General features: G+C 42.7%; 1 protein-coding gene across 20 annotated transcripts in view; it reads right to left on the reverse strand.

The window, feature by feature from the left end:
• Nucleotides 1-24,817, reverse strand: part of FBRSL1 (fibrosin like 1) — a 548,084-nt gene that overhangs the window by 326,619 nt on the left and 196,648 nt on the right. The window contains exon 1 of one of the 20 annotated variants that reach the window (XM_056336636.1): nucleotides 18,711-18,957. The exons of the other annotated variants lie outside the window; for them this stretch is intronic. The gene's annotated coding sequence lies outside the window, so the exon portion shown is untranslated. Of the gene's footprint in view, nucleotides 1-18,710; nucleotides 18,958-24,817 lie in introns of those variants that run through there. 20 annotated transcript variants of the gene reach the window in all.

Consider the following 24,817-nt stretch of genomic DNA (forward strand, 5'->3'; position numbering starts at 1 on the left):
AAATTAAGGGGCAGGTTCTGCATGTCCTTCTTCACCAGTGAAAGCACTGGGAGTTGCTGGCACCAAGCAGCCACCAAGCAGCCCTGAACTGCAGCTGAAGGTCAGGAGAGGCCACGTGGTCAGTCCCGATCAAACGGACCCCAGGAAGGCCCAAAGCGAGGAGGGCAACAAGCTCCAGTGTAAGCCTTGTGAGCAACCAAGAGGTCACAGCTCAGAGCCGTCCTGAAGGGGAAAACACGGCAGGTGCAAATGGAGTGGAGGGTGACACCAGTCACCTGCCCAGGGCTAAGCAGCCTCCGGGCAGGGTCACTGACCCCAAGCACGTTTCACCTGCTGCCTACTGCCAGGGCAAGGAGAGAGAGGCGGGGGGCAGCAGACGCGGAGGTGGTACATACCCACCACTCTCACACACAGTTTCCAACACTAACAATAACCTGATGGAAAGAGCCGATTGGCAGATACCAAGTAAAACTCTTCAAGAAGATAAAAAAAAGCCACAGGAAAGCAAAGACTATATAACTTTCTAGAAGATAAGATGGAACGTGTTCACTATAAACAAAACCACCTCCACATCCTCCATACACAGACACGACTGTGCGGCAGTCCATTAACACTCAGTGTGTTCCACTGACTAAAAAGAAAATTTAATACATCTGTAGGAACATAGAGACAGAATAAATATCCTTATCGTTCCATTTACTGTAAATAATACTTAAGTGCAAGTCAAATATTAGCTATATTCAGCACAGCATCATAACAAAACAGGCACTGCTAACATTATGGTCCCAAACTGTGTTATTCTTAATTAACATCTGACATATATCTGCTTTTGCAATCACCCATTACTGATTAAATGACAAGGCACAATGTCAGAAGCATAATCTGATTGGCTAGTACTCAGTTACCAAGGTGTTACATTTTGAAATTGCCTGCGAATTGATTTCTTTTATTGAATTAATAAGTGTTATCATACTGTACAGAAGGTAAAATTGCTACTGAATGTGAGCGATAACATATAATTACAGAAAATCAAATCCTAATCTGCAGAGCCAAGCCAGGTGTCAACATTTTAATTGTAGTTAAGGAAGCACAGTAACACCATGGAGTGGGGGGAGGAAGGCAAGACATATCTCAAGTGTAGGAAGAACTGCATAAAAACCCAACTTCACTTAGGCATGATGGCAACCTTGAGGGATGTCAGCCACTCGTGTGTAGAAAAATTATACTTAATTTTTCATTTTAGTCTATAATCCCACATGCTGGGACACCTGATTGTCATCCAGACCCAAATCTATCTCTCAAAGTCTTAAGATCTGCATTTTTGGGAGAATTTTTCTGTAAGATTTTAGGGCATACAAGCATAAAATACAGGAATCATGCACTTCCTCCAATCTTCCCTTAAAAAAACAGAAGTCCCTTCTTTGCCCTGAAAGATCAAGTCCCTGTGAGACGGGACAGCAAAATTTTCTGCTGTAAAAAAAACACAAAGATTTTATTAACTTTAGTACCTTTACACACTGTTTCAGTGAAAAATGCCTCTTCAAGCCTTTCCCTAGTTGCTCTCCCTGTTGGTCTGCATTCAAACACTGCACTAATACAACTCCTGGCATCTAAATTGATGATGTTAAATTGGCGTAACCCCCTTGCACGGACATTCTCGAATTAGCTAGTTCCAATACATTTGATCTATATCAGCCACTCTTAAACCAATTTGAGCGCTCACGCTAACAGACTAGACCAGTTTAACTATGTGTACTCAGAAAATGATGTCGCTGAATTGCTGCAATTTCTATGGATTAAGGAGGCCTAGGAGAGCACCAGCTTCCTGCTCACGCCGCACAAAGAAGGAGCCACTGAAGCCACTGTAACCGACCTAGCACCGATTCTCACTTGGCGGTGCATAACCAACCCCCTTCCCATCGCCCCTCTGTCCAGCCTACACCGCCCAATTCCAGGTCCCCATACCGCTGCTCCTTCCTCCTCTCTGTCGCTGTCTTCCCACCATCAGCACCCAGGCCATCTTCTCCCAGCGCCATGCCCAAGAGCTTGGCTCATGATGCTGTTTCTCCCATCCTCCTGCGGGCTCGACAGGACTGTTCACAACCAGGCACCATCTGCCAGCTTTTCCCGTTGTGAACTTCTCTCATTTTGGATACTCTCTGTGACCTCTGTCCTTTGGAAGAGGGACCCATGTAGGCACAAGATGAGGTAGCATGCAGACAGGAACCACCAAGGGCAATTGACAAAGCTTTGTTCAAAGACCAAGCTGCTTCCCTACTGCACCACGAGCCAGCTACCAATTTGCAAAACATCTGTTCGAATCATCAGCTTTTTTCTTTTGTTCAGGGATAAAGAGGAAGAGGTTAAGTCATCCTGTTTGTATACAGAGAGAGAAGTTAAAAACCATGCTACTACCACCCAATTGGCAAGATATCTTGGCAGCAGGATGGCACATAAAAATTTTACATGAAACTCTTTCCAAATTAATTCCTTCTATGGCTTCTGTTTTCAGGGCAATAGTGAAAGCGTCATTCTTGAATAGCAAACCCCCAGGCTTAGCTGTGAGATTACCAGGCCAGCAAGCATCTTATCAACATAGCTACACAGCGGAGTAATGCAAGAGGTAGCCGGTTGTGGCTTTGTGTCTCAAGAACTATCAGCACACCTTACGTGGACAGACCTCCAGGGCAGCGAGGAAAAAAAGCAATCTAGGCAGGGGTACACAGCATGACAAAGTGAAGCACCCAGGCAACCAAAATTTTGGCTGGATACAGTCAAACCGTCATTGCATGGAGATAGGAGAGAACAGCACCTCTCCAGTACGAGTACACCTCAGTACTGTACACTGGCCTGTCTTTTAGACACTAATGAAGTTGTTGGAATAATAATAATAATAATAAATTAACTTACTACCGGAGTTTAAATAACATATTTTTAAAAGAAAACTTCTAAAACATGGTACGTTTAACTTGGCTCTGCAGTGATCACAGTGGGGAAAATAACTGGTAGCAGTTATATGCCTGAAAAATGTGAATTCTGAAGAGCAGAAGGAATTAGACTAGCAGAAGGTGGCTAAACTATTACAACGGGGGAAAAGATAGCTATATAGAAGAGAGACCTTTTCTCAAGTATCTTTAACTGTAGGAAGAAGTGCGTGCCAGGGAACATCACTGCAGGAGAGTAAAGCCTGTACCAATTGAGATGAACTGCACCAACTTGGAGGCCTTCTGCTAGGATGAACATCTGCAGGACCTCCACGCAGGAACTCCACAAAACAAGCAGCAGCTAGTTGTGTTTCCTTTCCAATCCATTTACAGCTACTTCCTGACCTCAACTTTACAATGTTTGGAGGCTTGGTCGTTTAATGAGCTAAAATTCATGCTTTTTCACCAACTGAAGCTATCCAGGTACATTCCTGTATCTCTTCTAGGTTGCAACCACTGCAATGCAGCAGCAATTGCTTGTTGCTCCTCAGCTGACCCCGTTATTGGAAGAACACGGGAAGGATGCTGCCTCCAACACTCCTTCACTGGACCACGCCATGCAAAAAGCATGCTGATAGCACTTGACACCTGGGGGAAGATTAGACAGAGCGGCACCACAGAGCAGCAGCGGTCTGTGTGCTGCCACACGCAAAAGAACTCCTGACCTCGGTTTGATGCATTTCTTCCATTTCAGGGAGACAGAGCTGTAACAACCAGACGTGACAGTCCCACGGCAGCTTTAGCTGATGGAAGTTATAAGCTAACCAATTCCCGCTCTTCCCTTTGCCCCCAGCCATATGTTCCCACCTTCTCTCTTGCACCAGTACCTTTATGACTAAGTGGTGAGACAATTCAGGAAATTAGCCCAAAAGAAACCAATTTATTATTTTTTTAAAATCATGTCAGCTTTTGGCTGGTTGAGCTCTCTGCAGCAGTTAGGAGCACATATGCTGCTGGCTGGGAGGAAAGGGAACATGTGGCTAGAAGCATGACGGAGGGAGCTGGATACCCTCTCCCTGTAAGCTGGGATCATGCTGGAAGCACGGCCTTGTTCTCGTGAGACCCTGTGGGCTGGCACAGCACAGGCAAGCTCCTCCTGCCCTGTTTTACAGGGACCTTTAAGAGTTCAACAGAGGAGGACCCTGGAACCCACCCCAGCTGTTTTAAAGGCATGATGTCAAATCCAGTTAGTTTTCTGCTGCAATAATCCCTTTGAATTCTGCCATGCAAACCCAGTTACAGCTACCCCAGATCTTGCTGTTCTGTGGGAGAGATTCCTGGGATGCATCTTCCTTCAATAATCTCCTGTATATTGCTGCAACCAAATTGGGTACCTACTTAATCTGTGACCTTACAGCTCCTGTCAAGCAGACTGTGACCCCCTCTAGACTCATATTATCCATTACTAAATTTTCATTTTTATTAAGCTCAGAAAAGACTTCTTTCCTTCTCCTCTAGGAAGCATGAATTCTCTTGTGTCATTTATTCCACAAATGATTTATACCAAGAGCCTGTCAACTACAGGAGATACTTGCTTGTGCCTACTACACCTGCAAGTAGCTCTGTCCTTTCCGGGTCATTACTAATAAAGCACTTATCCCTCATACAAGCACAAATGTCTCCCTGTGCTCTCACAGGTATTTATCTGAGCACTTCAGAGTCCTCAACGGATTTATCCTCACAGTGCTCTGGCAAGCTGGGCATTCGTGTGATTTCTGTTACACAGATAAAGAACAAGGCTTGGAGACTGAACTCAAGCTCTTTGCTGCTTCAAGGAGGCTTAATCTCCTGAATCAGGATGCTGTAACCACCAACCATTCTTCCTCCTACCCCTACACACCTGATTCCCCTTGAGACAGCAGGAAACTACTGGTGGTTCATCCCAAATTCTCTGCTTTATCAGCCAGTCCCACACCAGCAGAATATCACTGCCCCAAATCTGCAGAGGAGAAGGCTTCATCCTGTGGCCATTTCTTACTGTTGAAGCGCTTATGAAATGAAGCATCGAAAACCCCATGTCCCAGCCTACATGACCCGAACCATCACCCTCCCGTCCTGCTCCCCATTCACAGATGACTCATGAGATGAAGTCTCCCTACTGCTTAGCACCATTCGCTACGCAGCCAGCCAGATTTCATGAACAACAGTAAAACAAATATATTTGTCTTGCAACTAGAGTGCCAAGACAAGCAAAGGAGCAAAGCTGGGGGCCAACTGTAACACCACAGATTTTGGCAGCCAGCCCTCTTTCCAGCTCCTTATATATTTTTGTCCCAACTTTCCACCTAGTTCTCCCTCTTTTCAGTATTTCTGGGCAGATCTAACACCCACTGAAGAGCGACAAATGGCTGCATGGCTAAGTGCTTGCCCTTGAGAAATTAAGGCATCTCCATGCTCTCTCCTCTCCCACTCTTCCCTGCGTCACTTTATCAAAGGCGAGGCTGAGAAACCTGTTGCTGCTGTTTCTCTTTCAAACCCTAAAGCCAACTCGCAATCCAGAATTTAACCTCACAGCTGCTGAATACAGTTAGATTAATACAAGCTGGCCAAACAAAATATTGCTTTTAAAATGCAATTTGTGCTTGGCACTGAACATGATGGGAGAATACAGAGCAATTTGCACTACAGACCAGCTCATAACCCTATGCAGAAAGTGCTTTCATGCCCCCATTTTACAACTGACAGCCTTCATGCATTTTGGAAAGAAGCAGTAGAGTAGAAAGCCCCTGCACTAATAACTGATGTAGGAAAACTGGAAAAGTTAATTGCTTTTAATTTGTCGTAAAGTTCTCCATGTGCACACCCTCTCTTTCCAAAGTCTACAAAATCAGAGCAAGATGGTGGAAAAAATGGGGAAATTCTGGCAAGTTATGACCCTTTTAGCCTGAAAATCCTCCTTATTGATCCAAAATATACCTAGCAGTTTGTTTCTGGTGGTGTGGGGGAAAGAAAGGCATAACAAAAGGCTTTCACCCGTTACTATCTTGCCTGACCCTCATGCAGGTTCATACTGCTGCACCAATTGGCAGATGTATTCATCTGCACAGGTATTTATGGTCAATCTCTTGCAGACAAAATGCATATTTCCCCACTACAATAAAAGTCAGTTCAAAGCAGGCTGCTCTCATTGAAGTCCAAGGGAGATTTTCCCCCCCTCCCATCAATTTTAGCAGGAGTCGCGTTGGGCCTGTTGAGATAGTTTGCTTCAGGAAAATCTTCACCTGTTGATTAGGGCTTAGTAGGAAAAAAACACAAAGAATAGCTTATTTTTATTGATTACTCCAATTCCCCAAATAATTTGAAATTAATCCTCCAATTTCATTTCAAGCTGCTTTTCTGCTGCGCTTGGTTGCTGAAGGAGAAAAGATTCTGGAGAAAGCGACACAGGTGAATTACATTTGCTTAACATTTTCAGCGTTAAATAATCTGCACATAACTCAGCCTCACTCGAAAGGTACGCCGCAATGATCTGACATAAAATATAGCTCTGCTAGGCCAAAAAAGATAAAACAGGGATACCTTCATATTTAAAGGAGAAACAGTGAAGGATTTCATATTTTAATGAGATACAGATGCCGACCACTGAATGAATCACTCTGCCCATAATTAAAGTCTTCTGATGTCTGAAGACTCTTCCTGTCATGAAAACTCTTGGATGCTATTTCATCTCCATCTTAAGCCTGATTTCAGACTGAAAGAGGGGATCCAAATGTTGATGTCACCCCAGACACCACTTATATTCTCCATTTCCTTTTTGAAGAACTTGGTATTAATTTCTGTCTATTTGGATTTTTATGGGTCTTCAAGCACCCTTAGAGCTAGATGGGAGATATGAAAAATCAACAACGGACCGAGGCATTTCCAGGCACCATACTTAAGCATTTCATGCAAACCAGCAGTATTTAAATTAGGGAACTGTCACACTAACATTCAAACCACAGAATAAAATTAGAAAATTTAACTTTCAAGTACACAAAGAACACAAGACTATTTTACAGTTTTGCTGATGTTTCAAATTTAGCAATCTTAAAGACCCTAGGCAACTGGAAGTTACAAGGAGAACCTGAACCTTTATTCTTATTATCCAGCTGGACTACCTGGGGCACAGGGGGAAGAAAGAAAAAGCAGCTTCCAGGTACACAGTCCTCTCATGAGATGCCTAAAATCTCATGTCTTACTGGTTACTGTCATGTCCAAAAAATGCTTATCTTTTTTTCCAATTAAATTGGAATTCTGTATTTTCATTTACTTACCACTACTACTCCCTGGGCATGAATAAATCTCTTAGCTTTTCTGCTATGAAGTAAAAGGATGGTTAAAAAAAAAATAAAAATATCTTGGGCTGAAAAATCACCTGAGGGTACTCTTGCTTCATTTCAAGTGCAGTCTCCCCAAGGAAACCGGTCCCCATACTTAACTAGCCTTCTTGTTGCAAATTTTTCCTAACTTCTCTTCTGATAGCCAGTATCCTCCTTGAAACAGTGACATTCAGAATGGAACATATCGTACCCACCACCAGAAACAAATTAAATGAACAGAATGCCTTGCATATTTTATAATAAGCCATATTTTTATGTCCTGATGATATTTTTTTTTCCCCTATAACAAAATGGCATTGCAGATCCAGGGATATTTAGTGATCTCCTGTAACCCTGAAACACTCCACACACACTTTATTTTATAACTTTTAGCTGAACAGGTACCTGACCAGTTCTGGTGTTTTACAGTTGTTCATTCCTTCTTTGTTTAGCACTGCTAAGCCGTAACCTATTTTTTTCAGACCGTTTCTATTATTTCAGATCTCCCTGAATCCTAGCCCTGAACTCGGCCGTGCTTGTACCTGTCTCAGCTTAGCATGACCTGCAAAAGTGAATAACTGTGCTCTCTAGTATGCCATCCAAGTATTAATGGAAGTGGTGACTACTGCAGGAGCCACAGGTCTCCAGCTGTTCCAGGGCCTGCTGCCTTTTATGTGCTTAGACAAAACGTGATCATCTTTATCATGCTTTTCTGAGAAAAAAAATAAAATAAAAATTTCTTGGCATTACAGGCTTCCCAGCCTACAGCTCCTCCCTTTCTCCCTTTTTTAAAGATAACCCTTTAAGTTTTCTTTTCTCCAGTCTTCTCAAGCCTCATTTGTCCATAGGTTTTCAAAGATTATCACTAATGGCACTGAAATCACTTCAGCCAGTTTTCTAACTACCCAGAGCTGAACTGCTCCAGGCCCTGCTAACTTAGGTATTCAGACCTATTCTTTTCCTCTTGCCTGATGGTGTGTTGGCTGCGAGGCTGCAGCTGACCCTCTCAGGAAGAACAGAAAGGATAAAAAAGTCATTCGGCACTTCTGCTTTCTCACTTCCATCTTTTGAGAGCTTTTCCTTTTCACTGAGCAGTGGACCCACTCATTCCCTGGCCGAGCTCTTGCTAAAATACATTTATAGAAACCCCTCTGGCTGCCCTTTATGTCTTTTGCCAATTGTAGCTCATTTGGACTTTGGCCCTCCCATTTTTCCTTGCACGCTCACATTAAATTTGCTCTCAATAGTTTGACCCACTCTCCAATTTTTTTATGTTGCTTTTGAGTTTCAGGTCATTAAAGAGCCCATGATTTCGCTAAAGTAATCTCTTACTACGTTTCCCATCTGTCCTCTCCATTAAGGGAGTTCATACTTGCGCCATTAAATTTGCTTCTCTAAGAAACTCTCAGCTCTGACTGAAATTCCTTTTCACTCCCCCAGCAGCTTGCCAAGGCCATAGCGCTGAGCCGACTGCAACCAGCTTCCTTGAAACCCATTCTCTTCTCCATGCCGCTCTCCCTACTTTTGTTCTTAATCAGCACTCTGGCAGCCTAGAAATATTTTCATTTTAGAAAACCTATTCTGCCCAGGTAGACCAATTCTCTAAATTTCCCAACCAAGGACTGAATTCCAATTTACAGACCAGTTTTGCTTTGGGTTCTGGAGATGAACAAGTGTGTACTTCAAGTACTCTGAAGAAATTTCCCTGCCAAAGTCTCACAGCGAAATCTGTCCTGTTATATAGCATCACCCCAAGACAGACGAATTTGCAAAGAATGAAGAGTGGGGCGGGGGGTGGGGAAATCTCAGACTTTTCTGGAAGGACAGACATGTTCTCCAAAGCATCTGAGTCTCTAGAAAAGGCTGCAGAATCCGCCTTGCTGCTGGCACAAGACAGAATGAAGGATTTAAGTACAGGGTCTAAAATTCTGTGCGCTGTTCTAGATAATTTATACCTGTCCAAATGATGCCTCTCCATTCCTTAAAGGCTCGAGGAGGCAGCCCTGACCCCAGTCCTTTCAACATCCTCTCTCTGCACAGGAGATACTTATATCCTACTGCCATGCTTAGCTGCACAGTAGCAGTCAATAGGAAAGAGTGATTTAGACCGAGGAGCTAAGAAAGCAAATGTTTTTATAGCGGCCCCTAATACTTAGAGTAGGGAAGGAAGATGACAGTGTGTACAAGGGAGCCATTGAAAACAGCAGCACTGCTCCTAACATGTGCTTAGAAAGATATCTGTTATCTGGGGTTTGCCAGCTGGCTCCTGTATGCACAAGATCCCCCTGCCTTTAACTCTGCTTCACCATTCCCAGAAATGCAGCCTTTGCCCTGAAGAAAAATCCCATCCCGCTGTCAGCTGTGATTAGCTGGCCCCAAACAGCCCCTGCTAGCCAGGCTTCGGCAGGGCATGTCCTGCAGGGAGCCAGGCTGTCCCATGGCTCCTCCCTGCCCGAAGGGAGCTGCCAGCACCCTGGCTAAATCCTGGCAGCTCTCCTGAAGGTGCCTGTAAAAGAAATGCCTTTTAGCTCCTCCAAATCCCCATCATCCCTACTACTACTATCACCCATTATCTCCTGCAACAGCAGAACCCCATGTTTTAGGTAAAATCCCCAAACAATCCTAGGGAACAGACTGTGCCCTCCACTCAGAAGGAAAGCAAACCCTCTCCCCATGGTCCCTGTTAATCCCACCTGCAGGAATCCACCTTCCTTCCCAACACCAAATCTGTCAATGGTTCATCTTAGCCACTAGGCACCAGACCCGGCTGGGAGGACCAGCACACCCACCTCTAGCTCCACCTCCAGCCCTTCAGCAAAGGTGATTCTCCTGCACCTACTCCTGAAGCCCAGTTATCACCAAGCCCAGAGGAAGAAACCTCTCTTGGCCCTTGCAGAGAAGCAGGACTTGTTGCCACAGGACTGATAAAGCATAAACACGGTGCAGTGAGTTATCTACAGCCTGATCCATATTACCAGCTTAATATCTAGCTATTCCCTATAGGGGCCATACAGCTCCATCTGTAAATCTTTCAAGCTGCACCTTAAAATAACTTGGGTCCTTGCTCCCGTGACTGTCTTTGGCCAAAACCTGCTCCTAAGAACATCTGGACACTGTCAGTACGCCCTCTCACAGAAATTAAGACTATAGTGATCCCCTACAGAAGCAGTATTTCTCCTACTAATTTGCTTTTACCCAACTATTTGCACCTCCATGAAGCATCCTAAGCTGTCTATATTAACATTTGGGTTGCCAGTTTGTTTTTCTTTATAGTTTGTTTCCATTTATGGTGTGCTTCTCCATTTAATATTAAAATTGACAGTGACAGATCACCACCCTTTCTCCAAATTCACTAAACTGTTTAATAATACAGTTTTTCGAAACAGATCTGTGGCTCATACACACACCCAGGCAAAATAAAGATGACAGCACATTTGAACAAGGCAGCAATAAAACAGTGATAGTAATAAAGAATAAAAATGCTACATCAGGTTGCCATGGGAACCAGCATTCAAGGACTCCAGGTAATGTTGTAAAACATGGCACCAAGCATAAAGCAGCTAAGCAGGTTAAGAGGTTATTTATTAGGCTGCAACATGTTGTGCAGTGCCCTCTGGTGAGAGCGCAAGACAGACACAAACGGGTTCAAAACAGGAGGTAGAAGACGCAAGAATTTGTGCCCTGCTCGTATCACCTGGGAGCTGTCAGCTTGGCAGCTGCATAAATTGGAAGGAACCGGTGTGTGCCACAGGCAGCGTGCAGAAGGTAAAGCTGCACGCAGAGCTACGGAGAGGTGATGCCAGGACACGCACCCACGCTGGCTTTAATCTCCCTCCCGTAGGAGCCAAGAGAACTGCAGTGCACCAGGGCCTCCAGGAAACGTTCCAGTAGGTGGGACCTGCCGACCTTGGTGAAGCGCTGCTTTTCCTGCTGAGGGTAATGGGACTAGCTAAGATGAAAGCTACACTAGGTATGACTAAGGCCAGTAAGCACGATCCTTCGTCAGGGTATGTTTTCTTAAGGACTGAAAGTGTAACTGTTCCATGCCCAGAAATTTCACCAAAATTAGCAGCAGTTCCCCATGTGAAAGAGTGGCAAAGCCAGGTTCAAGACTCACATGAGCCCTGGGACGCTGCACGCCTGGCAGAGGACACACAAAGAAACAATTCAACAAAGGAGCCCATGTGCAAAAAGTCGAAAAAAGCAATTCAACAATTCAACTCAAGGTAAAAGCCACCCTAAAGCATCCTTTCCTAAATGAGACAAAAATACACAGGTTATCAAACACAAGATCTTGACAACACAGAACCTTTTCCACGACTGCACCCCCCACATACAGAACAGAGGGTGCTGCACGGCACTTTGAGGGCAACGTGCTCCACTACAACCTCGCAACAAAACTGCAGGCTCACACAGACGTTGTGGCTGATGGTCATTTCTGTCACTGCAAACAGCAGACATCCAGGCCTCTTTCCAGGTACCATTAGTTAACCATAAGCTTTTATCTGGGGGAGCGCAATAGGTTGCTTAAAAATATCACAGCACATGATTGTGGTTTTTCCCCACAGGCCTTTCTGTGGGAAAAACAAATAGAAAATCCAGTTAAATGATTCTGAGTAAACACTGTTAACATTTTGTATAGATCAGCTCCTCCAAAACTGGAATCTGAGCTAACACCATCCTATCCCATCATCCTTCCTGTTACACCTAAAGTAGTGGAAACCATAACACAGAGAAAATAATTTTTAAACCTGCCAAAACCTTGCATAACACAAGGCATGGCTGGATTAACTTTTTCTATCAGCAAAGCCAGACTATTTAGCCTAATATTCAGCAGCGCTTTCAGTGCAGCTTTCCTCTGTCGGGACTAGGGTCAGCCCACGTCCAGCCTGCCAGCACTGCTCTGCCAACAGCCAGCTCCAGTACCCACAGCAGCTCTGTGGCTAGCAGAAGACTCTAATTTGTCTTTGAACTGCAGAAATACTGCTGGGGGGGTGGAGGTGGGGCTGGAATATGAAACCCAGCTCTCCTAGTTTTCCCCTGCACTGTTAGAGCTGTCAATTCAATTCTCCCCCCACTAAGTGGCACCAATGCACCACAAACCACAATGAAAACATCTGTACAGACAGCTTATAAATAAATATTCCCCCGGCTTCCTGAACCTGGCCAGCAGCAGGGGAAATCAAACAAGCGGGGGACTGTGTGTGGGAAAGGGCTGCGGGCAGTGCTGCAGGCCAGCTCTCCCCCAGTGAGATGGCCTCCATGCCACTGTGGCAGCCCTTCAGGCTGGCTCTCCCCCCTCATAAATGTTTTAATTACATTTCCAAGAAGGAAAAGCAGCATACAGGGACGTGAGAAAAGAGAAAAAGCAAACAAGCAATCTTGTGTTAACTGTACACCCCAATACCTGCTCTTGCTTTGAAAAGAACAGGGGTGCAGGGACAGCAGCAACACCAAAACCCATGCAGCACTCAGTGAAGCCCAAGCCAGACTCCATGCTGTTCAGCTGCATGTAATGCACACCACACATCAAACCATGAACGCCAAAGCATTGCCATTTTTCTTTCAGACAGCCCTTGCAAGGCGCTTTTGTTGAGAAGAGCTGTAAAGACTGCCCTCATCTCCTGGCTGAATCACCCTCAGCTTTGCCCAGCTTTACCTGCCAGATACTTGCGGTACCATGGAGTGGATACATGGGGCAGGGATAACTGCTGTAAATCAAGTCTACTGTGAAAAAACAAATATATAGCTCAGACTTACTGTAGCTGGGAAAAGGTTGTGCAAATCACAAAACCTATTTATGTTAACAATCGTGCAAAAGCAGGAGCTAACAAGGAAAAAGGTCTAGGAAGTATCTTCTCACTGGCACTCTTTGAGAAAAGTGACAATTAACCGAAAACATATCAATGAACAAATAAATTACTAAGCAAAAATGTACTTCACTCACACCAATACAAAGGGAACAACTGTGCAGTTTGGGACATTACAGTTTCCCTTGTCATGGCTTACTATTTGGAAGAGTGATGGCAATGGGCACTGCTAACTTGTGAAACCTGGCCGTGTGCTGACCAAAGTTCAAAGGACATCTTGTTCAAACTGGCATGTCACAACAATTTATTAGTGATTGCTTATTGTAGGTATTTCAGCTGAAGTGCAACATCAAGAGGTGTGACAATCACACTGAGGCAGACAAGAGACTGAAGGACTATGTTTCAAAAAGGATCAAGAGATGACAGTAGTCTGCACTGAGTACTAGAGGAGAACAAACAACTCTCTATATGAACATGGCACTGCCTTTACAGCTGTTTTCATCATTGAACCATGGTAACCTATGGTATTCATATACCATAGGATGCACAGCAGCTGATGAATGCACAGGTGATCCCTGTAATCTGGGTAACGCCCAGACAGGAAAAGCAGAAGCTGGCAGTGATGGAAGATGGGTCTCAGTGGTTGCACCAGCATCTGTCTCACATTTGCTTCAGCAGAAAGCTGCTAGGAGAGAGCAGCTCCCTAACACATTCCCATGCAGGCCAGCCTGGCCAGACACCCAGATCCTGCTGCTGGAAGCTGACAGACACTGAAACCCCCCAGACAAGGAGAACTGCCTGTGGCTTGTGGTCACCATACTCCAGACCAGACATACCAATCCACCCTCTTAAATTAGCAATATGCAATGGCCACAGAGGAATAACTTCTGTTCACCTACAATAAGGTTAAAGAGTCACAATCACCACCTTTTTATTCCAGAAAATCTGAGCAGCTATCCCTAAAAGGAGGGGGGGGGGGGGGGAAGAGTTCATAGGTGCCTCAAGTGTATTTGGTTTTAGAACACTCACAGATGTAGTACTGACATTAAAGCTCCAGTGCACTGAATCCAAAACAGGGAATAAAACAATCCCATTGGTCTCAAAACATTACACATACCCTACAATGAGCACCGGAACATCGTGTCACTGGCTATGGATGTTGACTTGCTTCTTTATGCTCCCTCCACCTTCCCAATGCAATATCCAACAGCCGATTATTCTGTTGTTTGTAGTAGACTGAAGTAATTAAGCTTAACCCTAGTCCTGTGGGAGTCCCAGAGAAGGTTAGTGATCCACAGGCATGACATGCTGTTATTTATAGCTGATTAAGTTCTATTTATCTACATTTAAATGTTGCAGGAGATGGGAGAGATCCCAAAACACATCTGTGTCTTATTAGAAACACCAGCTGTGTGCGGTTGCTTAAAGTTTGCCTTTCTTGAGAGGTTATAAGGAAAAAAAACCCAACCCAGAATAATTCAAATTCTTCACTGCAGCTAAATAAATTGGTGTGGTTTAGCCATAATCTTCAAGATGCAAGCCTGACATCCCACGCAACTGAACCACTTCTGGGGTCAGACTCAACCCCAAAATTAGCCAGACCACTTTGAAGCTCCTCTGAGCGCTGTAATTGCATTTAATTTTTACTGTAAGATTGTTCACATCTTAAGAGACATGAGAAAGGTGACCAGCAGGTCACAAATCAGGTCTTTGGAGTCTTAACTTCTGAGCCTCTATGCATTTAGGAACAGTACTGTGGTTTCAGTAGTAAGACCATCATTGTATATATGCTCTATTTTCACACACACATACAAAGGAAGATGAGCAAACTGAGGGGATGCAATTCTGTCACCACCCTTTCCTTCAGACAGATGTGGTCCTATGGTCTACATTAACAACACAGATTGGCATTAGAACCTTTATGTTTGCTCCTCTGTGTAATTCAAGTTACTGAATTTTTGGTGGTAGAGAACAGTAACAGAAATACTTGCACGTAAGAGATATAAATGTTCTGTATAATAGTAACTCAAAGTCAGGCTCTAGAGGAAGGGACATGAGTGTCGTGTCACCATTAGCACCAAATCACAAGAGGTGATGCAGTCACCTTGTAATTGCCGAAGAAGAATGTAATGAAGGAAACAGTAAGCTGATGTCTCCTATAAGACCCCTCAAACATCGAGATTAGCAACAAAGAAATTTAGCAAGGACATCTAGGTCTTGTGGCTGCAGAACTTTAACTCTCCACAAGATGCTTCTGAAGAAGCTATCATGTCTTCCCTATCCTACTGCTTTGCATACAAACGATACGTGATTTGTGAGATTTTCTTATGTAACTGTTCCAGTACAGAAAAGGTAGCTGAGTTTCACTTTCAGCATCACCTGAAATGAAGCTGAGATTCAAAATGAAACTTTAGGGTAAAAAGTGAAACCTCTGAGTTTTGCAAATAATTCTTTGAAATGCCCCACCAGAGCTTTGTTAACTTACTGCACAGGAATCAGTGAGACTGTATCCACAGGAGCTCTGTGCACCCTGAAGGAAGGACACCCACAAGGACTACCTTCACCCAAGCCACTGACTGTAATCTTCTGATGGAAGATGAACGAGCTGTCAGTCACTCCACACAGACAGAATTGCTGTGGCAGCTCACATCGGGCTTCATTTGCAATCCTCATGCATAGTTTGACCTGGGTGGTAAAAGCCATCCAGCTCTCCCCTTGCAAGCCCTCTTGAAAGCTTCAGGCTCTGACCATCCCCACACAATGCTGTAGCCAGCTACTCCTTGCTCTTACCAGTCCCAGCACACATCTACTCAAGTGATGCAAGTGTGGGCTGATATTAACAGAGCGTTAAACCTCAAATTAAGAGTATGGCTGGAGAAAGCCTAGGGTATTTCCAGTTTCCCCAAGAAAGGCAATGCTGCCAGCTCTTTGTTTTGTTGTGAGACACGTTCTGAAATTTGCTGGAACAAAAGAAATGTTGAGCTTTCATTAAGAGAAAAAAAAAAAGTGTACAGTCTCAAGTCAGATACAGACTTGAAAAAATAGCCCACGAGTGCCTCAGTGCAATCAGAGGAATCTAACCCAGTACTGATTAAGCACCTCAGTTGTTGGGTAGCTTATTTGTTCATTCTTATTATTTGATTAGGTTTGATAACTCAAATAGTTTGGTGTCATATTTCTGCTGTGGTTCATCTTTTGCTTAATCACTCTTTTACAGGCCTCCTGTACAATCCTAAGAAAATCACGTAGTCACCGTACACTTTAGTCCAGTATTTCTAAAAACAGTCTGATCATTCTTTTTCTTCCAATTTTGACTGACTTATTTACCTAGTGTCATCTCTTCTAGAGCTAGAGATGGTTTACACCATGCCTCTCAGGATGTCTCCAGTGTGACTACCTAAGTAATACAAAAATCAACAAACTATCATCACATCAGAAACCTAATCTTCACAATCTCAAAAAATAATCTGTTCCAGAGCTTCCACACTAATGCTGCCCCACTAGAAACTTGCTATGTATATGCTCTTATCCACATACAAACAAAGAAGTTTTAGCTCACAGCGATCTCGTAAAACTGATGTTTTTAGATATAACCAATATACAGAATGGTCAGCCTCTTAACTGCTGTTTTCTCTTACTGGTGCTTTTCGGTGACGTGTTTCAGCGGTTGCAAACATATATGGGCATACATTTAGTCAGTCAACTACCAAAAAGATTCCTCTCATATTACAGGGGGAAAAAAGGCATTTCAGGTTAAAAACAAGGGGGAAAAAAACCCCAAACCAACAACAAAGCAAAGTCTGGTTACTCCAGAGTACAGTTTCCCCTGGTACTTTGTGTTGCAATTATTTACATATCCCCAGATAGTCAAACTGATGTGGTCCAAAGTTTTGTTGTGGACTTTGTAGAACATGTTGTTCCTGTGCCAACTAGAACACACTTAAGTGTGTTATCAGGCTGAACGATGGAACAGAGGATACACTACATTTGCTACTAAAGAAAAAAAAAAAAATCAGTAAGCTACAGAAACACAGTTCATCACAAACACCAAGTCAAAAAAACCACAACAAAATGCTAAAACAAACCCAAGTACACTACAGGAAGTAGGTACGAGTTGCAACCACCTTGACATCTCAAGGCTCCTTGGTCTGATGAAACAGCACTAGTAACCATGCAGCTCCTCAACAACTTCAATGCAGGGGCTCAACAGTCAATACATTAGCATACATTTCAGCCCAGAAGGTAAAGAAATGTACTTGAAAGCTGCAGCTGAAGGCTTCCTCACATACTGTCCCAAATAATATTTTCTCCATCCTTACAGATGCAAGATAAAAAACACATAACTTGTAAACACTCACCAGTTAGATAGCTGCCAGGTTCAGCAGCTGCAAACCTGATGCCCTGCCTGACACAGCTCCAAGAAGAGCTGCACTCTTATAATCACGGGACAAAAATAGGTTGTCTGGTAAACACAGCAGCACAGCATTGCAAAAGGCAAGGTGGAGATCCAGTCTTACCAACGGGACACTCCTCTTAATACTCGTATAATAACAGTAGCATTTGTTACAGATCAGTATGTTACAATGCTCCTCAGTATGAGAATTAAAACTGTCCTTTTCTGCCAGCAATACCATGTAGTCATTAAAAAGGTAATGCTTTTAGATAGAATGGAAGTAGTGTAATGCAAAGTGCTCTGCTGCCCACCAAACCAAGAGAAGTTTAGCTGTGACCAGACAGAGATTATTTCAGAATTTTGTAAAAACAATTAATACACAAGATGGGTAATTATCTCAACAGACACCTCTTCCCCATGCTTATTTCATAATATTTAAGTTTATCCTTTGGCTGGGCAGGCTAAAACCCCATTTGTAGACAAGGAATGCCTGGATGCACTGCTTTACTATTAAGCCTAATGAGCATGAGCAGAAAGCAAAGACCACTAAAAAGAACATCATGAAAATTCATCCTGAATTTCCATTTTCTAACTATAGTCCTACAGCTTCAGTGTTTTTCCTATTGTTCATCTGCATTCTATAGTTTCCCTGCTTCCTCATTTCAAATTATATTTACATAAAAAACAAATCAATTTAAATTATTTTGAAAATCTAAGCAGCACACACTTTCAGAAGTGCAAGAGCTGCTAAATGCATGATTTATTAGAAGAAAGCCAGAACCAAAATAAGGCCATACCACATAAATCATCTTCAATAAGAATTAGACAAAAATACCACACTGGTTTATGCAATCCTTCTTCTGTCCCTGTACAAACAGCACACACGTATGGGATGAGGTCAGGGGGAGGTTTGTTACTAGCCTGTATCTGAAAAAACCACAACATCACAAAACCCAAAATATAACAGTCAAAACTAGTGTAAGTGACATAAATGTACTGCCACAAACATCAGGTAGATTTGTAAGGACTGCTATTTTACATCCCCATTAAATTAATTGTCATAAACGAACAGATTTTTACAGGAACTTTGTATTTTGGGAAGTAGCAGGAGAACACTACCAAGCACAATGAGTAACCCAGCCTCTTATATCCTCATAGCTTCTGAAACTCTATGCTCAGCTCAGTGCGCGTAAATTGGATCAGATGGCAAGCAGCACAGAAGTACCTTGTTTTTCTTCTTCCCCTCAGCATTCACTTCCACTCCTCAGCACGGGTCACCTCCTCTACACACACGCACCGTTTCCAGAAAGTGCTCAGAAGTGGCTGCGTGTCTCAAAATAATGACGATCCAAAGCAAGAGCTTAAGCACTTAAACAGAAATACGAAACAAAAGAAGAGGGGCGGAGGGGAAAAAAAATGCAGTGGAATAAATCCAACCAGAGCTTCTCAGCAGCTCTGTGAGCCCCTAGCAAGTGCCAGCAGTTTCAAAAGCGCTGTCATCTCTAAACTGTTATCAAGGTTTTATCGCACTCGAGTTCTTATCTAAACCAAACAATCACTAGAACAGCAGCCGATAAGGCATCCTGACAAGGTAATTTCAGCAATTTAAATCCACAGCTACAGCCATCATACACCCAGAATATTTTAACACTCTTTCCAGTTTAACCTCTAATCTCTCTTCCTCTATTCTTTCCAAACACAGGGCCAATTTCTCTCTCTTACAGCTGGGCGCGCTTCCTGCCATCGCTTGTGTTACGGGCAGGTGCCCTTTGAGCTCTCCCCCCTCTGGCTTGTGCAGCCCATCCACCAACGCCAGCTTGCTTGATCAAAAGGATCATTATTTTCTCTCTGAATTCAAGTGGCCATTTTCCCTGGCCTGACAAAGGTCCATCATTAAAAGCGGTGGCTACATCTGTCACAAGCTGTGTGTGGGAAAGGAGAGGGAAATCGAAGCAAACATGAGGCAGGATCAGCTTCGGCCCTGGCGTAACTGGGTGTAACACAACAGAAATATTTTATTTGTAGCCTTGTGGGACTTTCACCTACAACATCTCACCCACATGTCACAAGGCAGGATTAGCTCAGAAGCCTTTTAGCTCAGTGTCTCCTCTTCCAAAATCTTTCATTGGCCAGAAAATCCAGTGTATCCTTTCCTCCATTTTTGCTCATAACAGACTTTTTACATCAGGCCAGACTTTGATTTATGGGACATCTGAAAACACTTATTCATGCTAAATGTAGCTGGCAAGTGACATGCAAAACCAAAACAAAACCAGCTACCTCAAATGGACAGAAGCATCAGCTGATCTGATGCAATTTCTTCTGGACACACCAGACACAGCCTTGACACAATTCCTGATTATTTCTCTCCTTATGCTGGAGCAGAAAAGAGATAGTAAGCTACTAACACATTCCTGTGTCTCTAAAACTAAGGAGCAACTTGACTGTATCACATAATGTTTATGTACATAAGACAGGGCAAAGCAGTTTTAGAACCACGAGTTTACTCCTGGCTTTCCATAGCTCCAGTGAGGCGGGGGTGCAGAGCACGGCTCTTGTGCAATCAGTCACCCTGGGCACACCCAGCATCTGCAAGGGCATCAGAAACAACAGCCAGAGCTACTACAGTTACTTGAGTAACGAAAGGAGAGTTCCTGGAGTAAACTGCAACCGGGCCCCTTCTGTGGTGCCATATCTGACTGTGTGTCAGAGCTGTTGGCTTCGTATCAACAGAAAGTGATCGGTGTAAACTAGAGAAATTGCTCAATTCCCTCAGGTTGAACTTTCAAAATCAGGAAAGGGAATTAAAGATTTCTTGGCATATGCACACAGGGAAAAAAAAAAAACCCACACCAAAAAACCCAATCCAACCAGATGCTGCAAAAACCAAGAAATCCCTTCACTAGGGATGAAGAATTCCTTTACACCCTATTTCAAAAAATTTCTTCAATCAAAACTTAATGAATCAAGAGACAAAACAGATGCAGAAACCCATTTTCCTCTATAAATCATTGTGTATGACATGTGAAATGCAAACTAATTTCTTTAAATTGCAAGACTTAAATGTGGTTATAGAAATAATAGACTGTCTTCAGATTTTAATCAGATAAAATATATCTTGAGTTTCAGAAAAATTACCCAGCTCAAGTAGGAACAGGACATATAAATATAACATGCCATCCTTCACTAGCCCAGAGATTGATGAGTTATTTGCTTTCTCTCCCAGTGTGAAGACTAGTAATTTTAAAATTCCTGAATACCTCCAATTGGGACAGTAGTGGGTCTCTAGCATCAGGGAAACCCAACAGAAGTTAACTAATTTACTGGGTTTGAAAGTTTTGATGTGCTCAAATATTGCTCTAAACGAGGCTACATTAAGATCCAGATAGCATGAGTATCTAACACAAGGGGACAAAACAGATCATCTAGTTCTAAAAGGATGTGCAGATTGTACCAAAATACACATCATCTTTGTGTTCCTCCTCCATGGCTCAGTGGGGGTGGGGAGGTGGAATTGGGGCTGGATATTGTATTCAAGTGAGTCTAAATAGTAAAATATTTGCAAGGACTGTGCGTTACGCCGGGGTCCAACTGGTCTGCTTCAAGAACAAATAAACATTACAGTTTAACCTGTTCCTTCAACCAACCCAAACGCACAGCAAACCCGCCTGTGAAAGCACAGTTATGATACATCCACTCAGCATTTAAAACATCCAATCTAACTTGCCATAAACTGTCACTTCAGGCATTTATGGCAGACAGTAAACACATGCTTATCAGAGAACAACTGCACCCTGTGAGCTCAGCCAATGGAGCAACATTTCTTATCAAATCAAAGGATTATCAGGGAAGCTAACAAAAATAAAGGTTACACCATATGGTCTCCTCCTTTTTACCTCTGCTCCATCAAGACGTATGACTTCAATTAAAACTACATTGCTCAGACTTTGCAGACTTACTTCCTCCTTGTCTGCCCTTGAAAGAAAAAGCCTACCTTTAGAGCACGACACATGGAAACAATCCCCTACAAAACCCTGCTGAACTTGACAAATATCCCATCGACCCAGCTTTTGCCATCAGAGGCCCTCACTCGTGCCCACCTGCAGGAATCGATAGCCTGACATGGCAGTGTTTACCTTATGTGAGCCCCCTCCTGCATCCCGCATCTGCTCACACGTGGCTTCCTGCACTTCAGCAACAAAATAAAGGTCAAGAGGCATCACAAGCAAGCGTGGCGTGCTTCTGTGCGGGGGATATTTGCACAGTCACTGCTATCACATTTAAATTCCATCAATGGAGACAATTTCTGCTGTTAGTGCCAAATAATGATTTGGTTAACCAAATTAACAAATGGAAGGAAAAAAGGTAATAAATTAGGGAAGAACTCAGTTTCCCTTATGCCTGCCTTTTATCAGCTGTCTAAAAATACTAGCTCACGTTGCTTGTACAAAAGGTTGCGTGAACAAGGGCATTTATGAAGCACACAGAAGCAGATATTTTTGTTTGACCAATACAATTATTAAAGCTCCCTTCAAAAAGCACATTTATCCATAAAACCAGTAATTCCTCCTCCTGTGGTTGTTACGTACCACACCACAGCCTTGCTCTCTCACTGGTAAGGTAACAAAAGCTCCTTCAAACACAGTAGATTGATCCAACTTACTGCTTGTAACTTAAATGGGCTTAATTAACAATCATTTCATTAATTGTTGCTTAACAGTTGATGCCATTAGATCACCTTCCATCCATAAGTTTACAGCAGCAGCACTGGAAAACAGCCACATAAACGGCAGCCAGAGAGATACCGAGAAGCAGGTTTCCTGTGTGGTTATATTCACACTGTTTTCTAAATAATTGCTATTAAATTCAATGCAAGTGTTTATACTTACATTCACACAAGTAAATCCCTAGATTCAACAGGATCAGAAGAATTTCAAGGTGCTGAGCCACTGACAGTCAGCAAACTGTACCTGAGGTCTCCTCTGCTTCCAAGGAACGGGCCAGCAAAGACTCAACATGAGCAAGAGATCCTCTTGATTTTTTTATTATTTTTTTTTTATTCAGATCGGGTTTTTCAGATTACAAAGTAGCCATCAATACTATCACAGGACTAGATAAATGATTACTTTTAAAAAAATTCAGTAGAAGCAGCCAAACTCCTCACCACTTTAAACAACACTACTACTACAATCCATGCTCCTAATCTTGACATGTGAAAGTTCCTTCTAACACATCTATCTCATCAGATATTATAAATTAACCTGAAAAACAGAATTACCCTGTAAAGTGGTCTGTTATTTCTCTCTACTTTTGATATGATCTAAGAATAAAACATGTAGGGTTTATAACCTGTTGTTGACAACACTTTATTTTGCTGAGCTGTATGATCTGAAACAAGAAACATTCGTTTGTACTTACAAACAGAGATTGATTTTAATCACTATTATCCATATTGCTGCAGTGATATTGCCCGGTTTTGACAGCATATAACTCACTTCTCTCTGTGCCATCACAAAAGGTAATCAACATAATACTCTTACAAGCTGGAAAGACATCTTCCTACTATTCTGCTGTCACATAGCCAAGCACACACTACTCTTCTCTGCTCAGCCCAAGTGCAACTTGGCCACTGCTGCTCACAATTCTTACAGCTTAGATACAAACAGAAATTACTACAAATTGAAGCAGGGTATGAATTTATATGTGTGATACTCCTTCAGATAAGGAGTCACTTTATCGGACTGAATTAAGGTAAACTGCTAAGAGAGCCATGTGGTGAGCCCTTTCAGGTCATTTCTCCTTGTAAACAAGCCCTAAAATACCTGGAGGCTGCTGAACGTGCTGCATGGGATATCTGCTCTGCCCTGAGGAGCATCCTGCTACCTCAGCTCCTGGTACCACACCTCCTTCTGAGGTCCTCCTCGGATGACTAGGAATGGTCTCAATCGAGAAGATCTTTCCTATTGATTAGATGGGTTGTTTTTTTTCATTTCATCAAGTCTTTAAAAATAGCTACTCAATGTATTCTTTCAATAATAATGAAAACTTCTTTGCCAACAAAAAACATGAAAGCACTTCCAATTTTCATTATTTTTTAAAAAAAATCATTGCCATATAGATCTGTACTGTCTTCATGGATTACCTATGTATGCTGTCGTTACCAAGCCAGGTTAAGTTTAGTTCTAGCATAATGCACTTACAACTCAGTGAACTCAAACACAAACCCTCCCTGATAAGCAAGTAATAAAAATCTGTCCTCTATTGCCACCAAGGTAATTCATACTTTAATATACCTATTATTTCAGTACTAAGATTATTTTACTGCAGCAAATTTACTTCCTTCATGAGGAATTCAAAGAGAAGAAAATGCATGAGAAACACTAAAGCAAAACTCAGATTCTGTGAAAGATCAGAGAACAAAAAAATTCAGATAAACTGAAATTAATACTGATACTACAAGAAAGGACAACTTAGAATAACATTATTTCTTATAGTGTTGCTAGGATAATTTGAAGAATGTCAAGACTAAGCATTTCTATACTGCACTTCATCGAAGACTATCAGACAATAAGCATTAAACAGCTCACTTCACAGCCGCCTCAAGGCCAGGATTCCCAGCTTCTAGCAAACAAACGTGCAGTAGGCAAAACACCGCAAGTCAAAATCTGAGGTCTTATTTCTGATTCAGGCTTTTTCACCACTGCAAAATGCTTCCCCTTCCACAGCCTGGAACTGATTTGCAAATTATTATTTTACGAGTGCTCAAAAAATTGGGAACAGGTTGAAAAATCACGGGTAGTCCTGAGAATTTACCCAATTTATGCAAAGATTTAGAAGGCAAGTTAACCATCTGCTGTATGTTGGAACAGCTGAGAATCAGAACTCTTGTTCCCATTTGTGTTCTTAACTCCGCAGGCTCCAGAAATGTTTTTATTACACACGTTTTGTATTCGGAGAATCGTACACCACAATTGTCATCCTAAACCCCCTAAACTAAAAGCTCAATGCTCTGTCTACTGTATGTTCCTTTATCAATACGAGTATGATTCACAAATTGATAGAGGATTTGCAATAGGTTTTCTATTCTATTCCTTTGGAAGTCTCTAAGACCATAATTATAGAGAAGCTAACGTTTTGGGTTTGTGGGCTTTTTTTCCAAAGAGAAAAACATGAACTAGTTCATATCTATTCACTAGTCAACATAGTTTAACTGGTATTTCAGTAACACAGGTTTACTACACTTTAATAGGAGACTGGAATACAGATGAAGCAGCTTAACATGAGCTATAGCCAGCACAACCTAAAACCTTTCCACTCCAGGCAGGTACTGCA

The sequence above is a fragment of the Falco biarmicus genome, chromosome 1 (assembly GCF_023638135.1).
Source record: "Falco biarmicus isolate bFalBia1 chromosome 1, bFalBia1.pri, whole genome shotgun sequence".
Classification (NCBI taxonomy): Eukaryota; Metazoa; Chordata; class Aves; order Falconiformes; family Falconidae; genus Falco; species Falco biarmicus.